This window comes from Arctopsyche grandis, chromosome 6 (assembly GCF_051622035.1).
Source record: "Arctopsyche grandis isolate Sample6627 chromosome 6, ASM5162203v2, whole genome shotgun sequence".
Taxonomy (NCBI): domain Eukaryota; kingdom Metazoa; phylum Arthropoda; class Insecta; order Trichoptera; family Hydropsychidae; genus Arctopsyche; species Arctopsyche grandis.
The window spans coordinates 19049386-19062304 of NC_135360.1; the positions used below are offsets into that span (position 1 = coordinate 19049386).

The 12919-nt window shown below is 34.3% G+C and overlaps 1 non-coding gene across 1 annotated transcript; it reads left to right on the forward strand.

Annotated features, from left to right (window-relative positions):
• The first annotated feature begins 11682 nt into the window (after positions 1-11682).
• TRNAQ-UUG (transfer RNA glutamine (anticodon UUG)) lies at positions 11683-11754 on the forward strand. The gene has a single exon. It is a non-coding gene; the product is annotated as a tRNA-Gln (tRNA).
• Positions 11755-12919: the final 1165 nt, after the last annotated feature.

The following is a 12919-nucleotide window of genomic DNA, read 5'->3' on the forward strand; positions in this document are numbered from 1 at the left end:
AATACACCCAAATCTAAGATTTGGGGGCAGTATGGTGAATCGAACCCACTGATCACTTGGTGCTAAACATACACGCTACCATTAAGTCATACTGCTGGCTATATGTACATATATATGTATAAATTTATTACAGACCATCAGTACTTTTAAATATTGTAGAATGTAACATTTTATAATAATTGTTTTGCGAAGTATTTCTCGAAATGAAGAAATGTGGACTTACGCCAATTTCAAATATAACGGATCATATAATAATATAACCGATTTTTCCATTTAAATATGCATGAATGTTAATATCATTACAAAAATTACAACTTAATGATAAATATGTATAGAAGTTATTGCTACTAAATTTCACTTTGATAAGATTATCGGTGCTCAAATTATGTATCTCCAAAATACCTTACAAAGATATACATATGTATGTACAAATCAGTCAATATCTCGTGGTCGAATTTTCGCATAATAACAAAATTCCATTTATTGTCACTTCATCATAGTACATGTAAAAATTTGTATACCTATATATGTATGTATGTATAATGTGTAGATTGTATGCAGATAATGGTCATTGGAACATAAGTTGAAAGACCTATTGTAAATAATCAGTATTCCTTTAAATAAAATGTGGTAGCAGAACAAAATCCACTAGACACTGTGCTGGACGCCAAGCGTCCAGTTAAAAATGTGTGTTTTAAGTTAAAATAATGCAAAAACTGTTAGGTTAATTAATGTAATTAACTATAAAAATCGTTTTATAATGCATTAAGCGTCGAATAATATAAAATAAGTGCAAGAAATGAAAAAAATAAGGGCTGAAGCATAGCCGTCATTCCAAGGCGATATCATTCTGAAACTGATTCAACACAAATTCACAAGTTAAACAATTAAACACACAAATTCACAAGTGCAGTATATTTGCAGAATGCATACTAGCCGTATTAATCCAATAATCATAAACAATCAATGTACATATGTAGACATTTGTGACAGTAATGCGGAGGTTGGCCAATTTGTAAGGAACCATTTCGAGAGATATGTAGGTTTAATACATAAATCATAAATAGTAAATAGGACCGATTTAGGTAATCCAAATCTGATCAACTTTATATTTGAAATACTCGATAGTTTAGTCAATATATCTAGTAGTCAGTGGCGTGCGCTGAAATTCTCTCTCGTTTTGTCGTACAGCCTTACTTAATGTGCACTTAATGTACAGCCTTACTTAAAAGGAACAGCCTGTTCCTCTTGTATCCTGCTCGTGCACATTAAGTAAGGCTGCACGACAAAAAGAGAGAGAATTTCAGCGCACGCCACTGCTAGTAGTTAAATAAATGTGGTGGTGCGTGTTCAGTATAGAGAAAAATTTGTTTGTTTTGTACTTTATTTATGTATAAAATGGATGTACATAGTTTCTCAGCACTTATAAGTGTTGAGCGGCTCGAACGAAATTCAATATTTGACAAACGCCGTGGGAGGGAAAATCTTAAGTGGTGCCACTGCTCTGTACCGCGGGGAAAAATAGTCGGGAGTGGTTCTCGGAAAATTAACGCGATGAAAATTCGCGAAAATTTATGGCTTCGCTGACGCAAGTAAATAACCATCAGCTCGACGAGCCGCGGCCATCATCAGGACGTGCTCCTACTCCTCGACGTTACATTATTCAGCAGGAAAACCGGGCAACCGGAAAAAATCAGTCAACGTCCAACTGTTTTAATATGCAATCACCCACCTCATACCCTTCCTGCTTCCCGTTCCTCTCTTCCGTTCCGATTCCGGAACGACCGTTAAACGTATCAAATGAAAACAGGTTTTTTTAGACGTTGTTGTTGTAGATAGGGGTGGGGGTTGTTTTGAATAATTGACACGTAAATTGGCGGCGGGTACACTTTCGCACTGGTAATCCCCTATAGGGAAAACTGTTTTTCCGGATCCCGAACGCCTGTTTATTATGTAAACTCGTCGGTTTTCCTCCATCGCGTCTCCTGCACCTTCGCTCGGTCCCCTCTCTCTCCGTTGCCCATCCTGCGAGAGCCGAAAACCGGAAAATTCATCTCGGAAAATCGTCGGAAAACCTGTCCGGCAATAGTTTTCCTTTCTTCCTGAGACGTAGAATAATTTATTCCCCATTATATTCAATTTAGTGAGGGTTTTTCCGTGTACTTTAGAAGGCGTCTGGCGAAACGATTTCCTCACACAAAAATTACATTATGCATCGCGAGAATTGAATATTTAACCAATTTTTGAGGCGACGCTGCTGAATTAAATTTCGTGAATTATTAAAAACGGAAAAAGTTTTCGATCAATAATACAACGAGATACGACGGCACCATACTACCGCTTTCCAGTTGTGACATTCACAAAAAGCTGTAAAAGACACGTTTTAAGCTATTTTTTACATCTAAAAGTGAAACATATGTACATACATACATTATTTAAATACAACGTAGACTTTTGCCACAGAATTTTTATTATTTCTAGAGCTAGACATAAAATGGATTCACTAGAGTGTATCTAATTCTGGTTTATTCACTAAAAAAAATGCCACCAATTTTTTTGTTAATATTTATACAGTTTAACTTAGCTTGACATTACTGTTGGTGTCGGTCAAGTTTTTTTATCGATTCCACATACATACATAAACCATTCATTCTAATACTAGGTTGATACGATACGAGTGCACTTAAACCGAGTACTCTAATTTGGTCACTGGACGTTACTCGTAACGTGGCAACGTCTGAGTTACGTATCGTATCAACCCGATTTCATTTGAAATTTGCATAATTTTTGTAAAATTCTTGTCAAAATACGATTCAATTTATATTCAAAGTCTTGAAATCGTTGACGAGAGTCAATAATATCAGCTACGTGGATAAATAGTACATACCTGTTTAATTGGTCACCGTATCGATTAATTAATATTTTGTACTACGTACATATATTCATTGTGAAGGCTACACACTGTGAGACAATTATTGACTACTGTTGAACTATTTAGTCACCAACATACATACATATATAGCTTTGTGGTTAGTGTGTAACACTTCCAACGAATGGTCATGGGTTCATTCCCTGACCCGGTGTTGCTGGCGAGGCCTTGGATATAGGTGACTCCAGGTCGATCGTTTCTTATAAGAGTTTGCCAATGTATGTATTTCTCGAAATATTAGTATTACTGAATTTGTCCACTGATGATATGATACTGTATAAAAATAATAGTTTACCGACAATATTTATGTACAATGTAAAAATAAAAATGGATGTATACCTGTATAAATAAATAAATAAATTTACCTAGAATTGTAACCATACTAAGCATGCTACATGCACTGCCATAGCGACAAGTACATACATAGTTATACTACCTATGTGTATCAGTGAAATTTTATAATAATAGAAGCGCCCTTTCGAATACATTTATTGTTTCAATAACACGCGTACCGTTTTCATAACTACGCAATATTGTACGCGTATGTGTACAATATTGCGTAGCCGAATGCTAGCTGTCGCCGTGACGCTTTCATGAAAACTTTCATTTACGATGTTAATCGAATAATATGTTACTTAAATGATCAATTTACTTATAACAATATATCCCATGTTGTTTATTGTGTCTTTTTGAATGCATCGTGCAATTTTTAACGATGCACTTGCCCATAACCCTTGCCCAGAGAAGTTTTAATCGGACACACGTCGACCACCAATATAACCTTTATCTGACCTACATATATACATACATACTTTGTTCTGCATAGCAACGCGCACGGAGAGTATTTATCATTTCATTTTGCGATCGCTATCTGTCTTGCGAAATTTATAGATAATATGCATGAATTAAAAGGACAGTGTGCAATGGAGACTGCACTGCAGCACGTTTTATGTTATCGTGGGTATTATTCGGTGCATTACTTTTATCACGAGCGCAAACGCTGAAAACGACCGAATATACGAGTGCGATACGTTTGCCGTTATTTCATTTTGGAAGCTGCTGCTTAGGAAAAGTAATTTATGGCGAAAGCGTATCCATTCAATGGTATATTTTTTAAATGGAAGAATAATGAATTGCGGCCCCGGGGATGGGGGTAGAGGATCGCCACTCGACCGCAAAGTGAAATCAGTCGACCGGATAAAATATTTTATTGCTTATGTATTCGAAATATAAGTGAAAGTTTGTGAATGCTCGATGACGTCTATCGCCATCAATTTATATTACTTTCTTACCACACCCCCCCCTACTGAATTTATCGGCGTCGTATTTTGAATCAAAACAGAGGCTGCAAACTTAGATTAAATTATTTGTAAGCCACCCACGTTTATATTACGGAATAATATAAATAAACTTGCGTTGATGAACTCCAATTTAAAGCACGAATAGCTGTATAAAGCAGTTAAATACTACACAAAGTACATTATTAGTTTGTGAAACCTAAGGCTTATTTATTTGAAATTGAGGCATTAGCTAAACGATGATATGGGATGATAAGGATAAAATCCTTAGGGCGTTTATGAAACTTTGCAGAGAGAAATAAAGCAGGGATGTCCTTGAGGATTGGATTTGGTCCAGTTTATTATATGTTTTTTTGGTATATTTTTTCAGCGTGGGATAGTGGTTAGCATATTATACTTTCGAGTAGAATGGTCAAGGTTCGATTCCCATTAGTACCTGATGGCCAGACCTTGGTTGTGGCTCTGGTTGGATCGTTTCCTATTAGAGTTTGCCAATTTTTCTGATTTTCATTGAAACGGTTCCTGTAAAATTGGCGTCTCCTTTCCAATCTCTCTTGCAAATCTCAAGTTATTCAACGCCATGAGGTAAAATAGAGGTAAAAATAGACGGTAAGTGACCAATTCAGTCAGAAACCGTTTCAATAATGAAATCATATAAATTGGTAAAATCTGGTAGGAAACAATTGACTTGAAGTCAAATATAAAATTTGACTTCTAGTGTATGTATAACAAGGTCTGCAACACTGGGCCTGGACTCGAACCCATGAGCCCTCAGTTGTTAGCATTATATGCTTATCACTGAGCTATATTGCTGGTTTTATATAAATATATCTGGGATAAGAGTTGCTATGGTTGCCATCCACAAGACAATTACGTACATTTTTATTCAATGCTATGAATGTATGTATAATACATCTTATCCCACACATTTTCTTTACTTCGTTTGTATATTCCCCTTGTGCCCTTATTTGCACTATTTTACAGTACTCTTGTCATTCACTATTCTATGTATCTACTTGACCCGCTCATAGCCTTTTCAATCTCACATACACATTCGTGTAGTTGCTGGTATCATCTCATTACATACGAGTATGTCGAGCGTACAGCGTATTGTTACAAATGCACTGGATTTTATGCAACATTTTGAAATTCAATGCCCATGTTTCGCATTTATGTGAAACTTGTGCAAAAAGGGAACAACATTTATTAAATATATCATTTATTCTTCTGCCTATATGCCTTCTACCCTAATTTAATTCGTCTCTTCACTTCACTATGACAATATTTGTATGATGAATACATGTGTCGAAATAAGTGGAAACATTTATGTTCATCTTAGATTTGTATGTGAAATTAAAAGTTGATATCTGACTAGGGTTGATATATACCTGGGACAGAAATTCCCGGGATTTCATGGAATTTTTGATGTCTCGTGTTCCGGGAAATTTTATCTCGAATCCTGAGAAAAATATTTCAATCCAGCGATGAAACTATTATGAAACGACTGTATCCTTCTTGTTTCCACATATCCACAATGAAAGAAACTCTTTTAGATTGTGTGTTTGACGATGAATGACGAATTAAAAAAGGATTTATCAAAGACAAAACTACAAAATAACACAAATAAAAATAAGCTCAACTTTAATAAGAAGATTCCTTGTAAAAAATCGGATGTGACCAACCCATGACTTTATTTATTTATGTATTTGAGGAATATAAGAAGTTCACAAAACAAAATTCGATATTTAACCGTGCAGACACATTCACACATACTGGAAGCATTATGAAATACTAATAGCTATGACAGCATTTTCGATACAAATTGAGCGCAAATGTACACATTAAATATCAAGAAAATAAAAATAATTTTAAAGGTCGAAATAAAATAATGAAATATTGTTTTAAAAAAAATACTACTTCTGGTTTACGAATTCTAACCAAAACCTTATCAGCTCTAAGTTGGTATATAAAGAACACAAATATAAATTTTCAGCTTGATACGTTCAGGGCCACAACATTTTTGGCCTTTCTAAGAGGAAAAAATCCCACTTTCGGTTTATTAAATAGAACACACATGTTTAAGGAGTCGAAAAAAATAGTGGAAGAAAAATCGAACAAGAGTTAACTGCCACTTCTGGTTGACGGATGCTTACTAAATTTTGTACATTATTTTGTATTAAGCTTACACTTCTAGATATGAAATTTTAGTTCAATAAACCGAAAGGTTTCTGAGATAAACATAAAAAAACTTCGATTCTCCAGAGTAAAAGTACTACTTCTGGTTCAAGTAAAAATATTAGGTTATAAAATTTATAATTTCTATTACATGTAAAAAAAATTCAGTCCGATTCAGTTAGCGGTTTGGGAAATAATTGAATATAAAAACTTAAAAAAAGAGGATACCTATAAGGGGAGGTACCATTTTCGGTCAACTTAAAAATTTGAAAAAATTAGAAAGTGTTAAATAAGTGTTCAAAATATCCCCAAAATTCACAGACACACACATTTTTTCTAGATCATAAAAACGTGATCAGTGATCGAGTTCGAATCAGTCAAAATTTCGAGTTCGAATTTTCGCATGATCACAAAACTTTATCTATGTATTGTTAATACGCACTAAACAAAATATTTTTTTTTCGATCATATGTCCTGGGATCTCCAGAATATTTAACTCCGTTCCGTGTCCCGGAAATTGAAAAAGCCCGGGAAATCAGAAACCCTGTATCTGACACACGATTCTGATATCTATTACTTGACACGAGACATTGAGATTCGTATCGTGATCATTTATTTACATACGTCTTTTCTTTCATATATGTATGTTGATGAACGATAACTTTTCTTAAATGTATGTATATGTTTATTACATACTAGTTGTTTTACCCGGCTACGCTCAGTATTTGTAATATAAACAGCTTTAACATGGCGAATCTAATAGTACATATTCTTTTGTTTTTTTATTAAATTTATTTGAATCGAAAAAAAAACATAATATTCAACCAATTGATTTGTCGTCATGGACATTTTATTTTGTTTTTGAAGTTCCCAACCAAAGATATAAACTTACAAAGTCTCTTTCGAAATTATATATTGGATATGTACATTATATTAACAATTTGTCTTTTTATAATAAGTATCCAACCATACATATCAGTCGTTGCAGAAAATTTCAACGCCGTACGATCTTGTCAATGATTATTTCAATGTCGACCGACAGAGAAAAAGTGACGCGTACCACAAGAAAATAAAGTAAAAATGCGAGTAACAAATCGGCCGGAGCAAATACACACACATACAAAAAAAATGAAATAAAAAGAAAAATTGGGAAAAAGCGAAGGATATATGTGCAGACAGGAGCCGACAGCTCCACACTATAAATCAGAGTGTTTACAGGCGCCGAGGCTCGAGGAGAGCGTCAGCACGCGCCGCCTTATCGGGATATTGGAGCTTCTAGCTCCTCTGCTCCTCTCTCCTGGAGACGGGTGAGGTTGGAGCAGGGAGGAGGGTAGACTAGGGCAGTTTGATGATTGATGGCGGTTTTTGGGGCCGCGACACACAAATGGTGGTCGAGAGGGATCGCGCAGCTTATGACCCCCAACGTTCCAGCTTCGACTTCAGGCAAAACCGCGTATTGATAGCCTTCCTACTTCCCACTATATTCCAGACTCCTCTTTCTCTTTCACTTCCTCTGTACCCCCCCATCCCTTCCCCCTAGAAGGGCGATATTAGCTTTTTGCCGGACTTTTTATCGTGTCATGCAAAAGTTTTTGCCGCTAATGTGGGCTCGGGTACACGACGGGCTCAAAATTAAATCCAATCTAAAATGATTCGTTAATTTCACTTGTTCAAAATGCTACCCCTTGAAGGGAGTCGGATTTTTATTACAATTAAATTTGATTCAATTATCATTTGGATGGAAAATGGTAGATCTCAGATTTGATGAACTAATTACATAGATGAATGAAAATATGACGGAAAAAAATTAATGAGTTCGTCGCGGGAATGGATGTCTCACCGAGGGCATGAGCAAAGTTGACAAATGTAAACCACTTGTAAAAACATGTGGTTTCACAAATTAAATTTTGTGTTTTGGTTCAAGGCTTTGGTTTCTGACATTGTACAGCATGTAGTAATATGAAGTATTATATAAATGATGTATACTTCACGCATGACTATTTGGATATATGAAAGGAATTTTGAATGGATTCAAAAGGAGAGAATTTAAATTGTACATACATACATACAAATATGATATTTAATTTTATTTTTCATTCAATCAATCACGTACACTTGTGTTGTAGATCACTTTAATGCGACGAGTGTACTATACGGATCAAGAAATACACAACTATAAATAAGTACAAATTTTTATATATTTTTTTCAATTAAAAACGACATTTATAGTCAAACATAGTACAGAAGCATTGTGAGCATTATACAAGGCAAAATACGATCAACATCCGCAGAGACATCTATGGAGAAATTTGCAGCATTCATACAAACCAGCGAAAAATCGAGATGCTGGAGTAGCTCAATTTTTTGCGACAGAGATGAACCGGGATGCCAATTTTGCAGGAACTGATTCAATGAAAGTCAGATAAATTGGCAAACTCTGACAGGAACGATTGACCTTCAGTCACAAACGAAGGTCTGGCCAGTAGCAACTAGTGAGACTCGAACTTGTGACCACTTTGTTCGAAAGCATTATATGCTAACCACTTGTCCATGCTGCTGGTTAAAAATATGTACGTATATACATAGCATTATAATATGCAAATCATTTTAAGTATGTATATATACATTAATGAATGTATTATAATTTTTTTTATCTAATAATGTATATATTATGTTATAGCCTTTATTCATTTCTTTTTCATTTGTTTTCCTTATATTTATCTTTTTCATTTTTTTTTATAATTTTTGTAAAAATCTGTTATTGGACTCGGATGTTACATATATTATATATTTACTATTTGTTTTTTTATACATATCTATGTACATCCTGTTGTCTGTTGATTTTTCAACAAATAAAATAAAAATAAAAATAAAATAAAATATTATAATAGGATATTTACTACATATATATACGTCTTAAAGAGTGAACTAATGATATTATCAAAGAGCAAATTTATTTGACAATAGAATTACGGAAAGGTTAAACTTATAATAGCTTTGGAAGGCGTATATGTAAGCTAGTTTATATAAATATGTATTAATTCAAATAAATGTGTGATTTCACAATGCAAATACATATGTACATATTTAAGAGGTGTAAAAACGTAGATAAAACGTACAGACAGACAGATGAAGCGTTAAAAAGAATTTTTGACGTTTGAAACGTGTCAGTCTCCAAAAGCAGCGTGCCGCTTCTTTCGCTTGGCAAAAATAAAAATAAAAATACATAGAAAGCCATTTTAACGCAATGTTTTGCGAAAATTTTTACGAACCGGTGTAAATGGTCGAACTTGACATTTAAGGCGGCGAGATTCTGTTTGCTGAATGCGCAATCTCGGATAAGTATCTTGAAATAATTGCGGCGGTTAAGGTGTTTCGCATTAACCTTAATTCGGCAATTTGGGGATCTGAAGGATTTGGCGTAAAAGGAGATCTCTAAACGGCGGCCGTCTGCCTCAATGATTTCGCGGATTACGCACTCTCCGGACGGATGTGTGTTAACGTTAACCCCAAAGCGCGGGGATTCTCTCATCTTCTCATTTAAGGAGGCAAAACTATGTACATAGATGATGGTGAAGAGGCAATTCAAAAATTACTTACTGATATTTTAATTTGTCAATAGAACTAATAGGTATTAACATAATAAAAAAATGATAGATTGATATTAATATCGTTCAAGATTATGCAAATATTCACCTAGGAAGCTTTAAATTGTTGTATTTTTTCAAATTTAGTATTCATCAGGTTTATTTTTAAAAAAGTTACTAAAAGTTATTTGTTCATTAGATAGACTATTCCAAATTTTAACCACTCTATTTGAAAAGTAGTATTCTCTTATTATTTTGAAGTAAATATATTTTTTTAGTCTGAGAGTATGACCTCTCAGATGAGTGTAATTGTTGAACGTAAGGAGGTTTATCATAAGACAATTGTATTTATAATTTCATAGACTTCTCATTATTCTCGTTTCAGTATAAAGATTCATTCTTTTCAATCTCATATTATATGAAATTGATTTCATATAATATGACCAACCCCGTGACAAGTCACAAGTCGATAAATGTGATTGCATTATAATAAATTATACTCACGTTTACATTATAATACATGGGATTGTATGATAATCACTTCACGGATATATAAAAAAAAATGAATAAACACTATTTTAAAAAAATTGAAGGAAAATAAGTAATTTGGAAAAAATCACGCGGGCCGCAGTTTGCCCAGACCTGGTTTAATGTAATAGTTATACATATGTATCTAGCTTTGGTTGGTAGAATTCGTGACGTGTTATCCAAAAAATATATTTTTTTTATGATGCCGATATCGATATCGATTTGGATTTTTTTCTGTTCAGATTTCGATTCCGATTGATGTTTCAGTTCCAGATCCCGATTACTGTTTTAGTTCCGGATCCCGATTATTTTTTCAGTTCCAGATCCCGATTACTTTTTAGTTCCGGATCCGGATTCTTTTTTCAGTTCTGGATACCGATTCTTATTTCATTTCCGGTTCCAGATTCCTTTTCGTTTTAAATACGGACTACATTTTCAATTCTGGATACCGATCCCTGTTTCAGTTCCGATTCCGATTAATTTATTACTATGCGTATTGTAACTTTATTTTAAATCATGTATCAATTTGTTTCCGAAATCACCCGTTGAAATTTCAACGGGCAAAACACTCATATGTACATATTAACATACACGTGTTCATAAGAATAGTGATTGTTCATATTGTTCAGCTTGAATTGTATTAATTAAATTGGTCATCATTTCAATGCAAATTAGCTGAAATTTCTAAAGTAAATAGGATCACATCTCATTCTTCTTGCCTCCAAAGTATAGAGTTTTATTCATTTCAATCTCATATCATATGAAAGTGATTTAAGTTCGGAAGGCGTATTTGTAATATTTCGTTGGACACTTTCTAAACATACATATGTATGTACATGTCTAAATGGAATAAGCAAATTCAAGTTTTTGTCTAATATAGGTTTTATAAATTTTGGCCAAAGCCTTGGCATTAAGAAAATTAAATACACGCCTAATAACATACATAAAAGAATAATAGTTTTAATGCTATAATTTATATGAGTTGACCAATTTAAATATGCAGTCCGTTTTAACTCCGTCCGTCTGGGATACTAACTTTAGATAGTAAATTTAGTCAGTATATTGAGGTCATGACAGTTCATGAAATTTCAAACTCATATGCATTTTTGCACGTCAGATTTTTTGAGCAAAATGCTATCAATCGCGCATCTCGTGGTGAATGTGCGGTTCCATGGTGTAACGGTTAGCACTCTGGACTTTGAATCCAGCGATCCGAGTTCAAATCTCGGTGGAACCTGTTTTTTTTAATTGATTTCAGTTAAAACTAAGGTCTGGTTATTTTATTTGCATATCGCATTTTATGGAAACGTAATATGTATATATTCATATATACGATATTTTTTGTATATGTAGTATTTTCAAGTTTACTAGTCATATTCAAAATGTAAAACAGTTTAAAGGTCCACTCACACACTCTGCTTCTTTGTTGCTGGGTAAAATAAACGGAGAAAAAGTAAAATACACTTTAGCTGCACGCGCGTGATTTTTTTTGTATTATTTTTATTTCGTCTGGATATCAAAGGTCGGCATAAATATGAAAAGGACATTTTCGCGAAGTGAAAAGTAAAATAAAATCCGGGACTCGCGCATAAACACAGACGTGAATAAATTCGCTAAAAAACGGAGGCGAAGGGGGAAATGAGGAAAGGGGGGGAGGGGGGGAGGACAGGGGTTTGTGTCGTTGTATAATAAATGCGACTTTTTCGCGCTGTAGAAAATTTGAATATTTTTCGTCTCTTTTGCAAAGGTCCAGCTCGGCCAGATGTCGCCAACCCGGGGGTCGACTCCTGACACTGGCACGTCTCCACTACGTGACATATCAAAAATACATACGCGAAACGACACGACATTTCACTTGACCAATCTCTGTTGTCGTATTTTTTCTTGCACCCTACAAAGTCAAATGTAATTATGGAAGCTTTTTCTAGCTTATTTGCGCGATAAAGCATATTATGGCACTTTGGTAGAGCTCGTTTACAGAGATTTGAGTTATTTTGTAATGACGGGGGGAATGCAAACAGCAGCTCCATTGTAAGATGCATTTTTTTTTAATTTACTTACCACATATGTATATGTAGGAGGTATCAATATATGAAGTATTGTGAGAAAATTCGACAGATGATGTTAAAATAGCGGAATGTAAGAGACTGGAAAAAGAAAACTGAAATTCAGAATAGGCATAAGTGGTGTTTCAAGGTGGGGTTCTACTAACGCCTGATTGTATTGATAATTGCATATTTTTATTATTTATTTAAATCTTTAATTTTTCCATGATGTCATAATGTGGTTACGTCGATTCTAACCACTGAGGGGTTCCCGGGTTCCTGGGTTGACCTCGATTGAAGAGAATTTATTCGGAGTATTTCTACAGTGCTGCTGGTCAGACTTGGATATTTGTGATT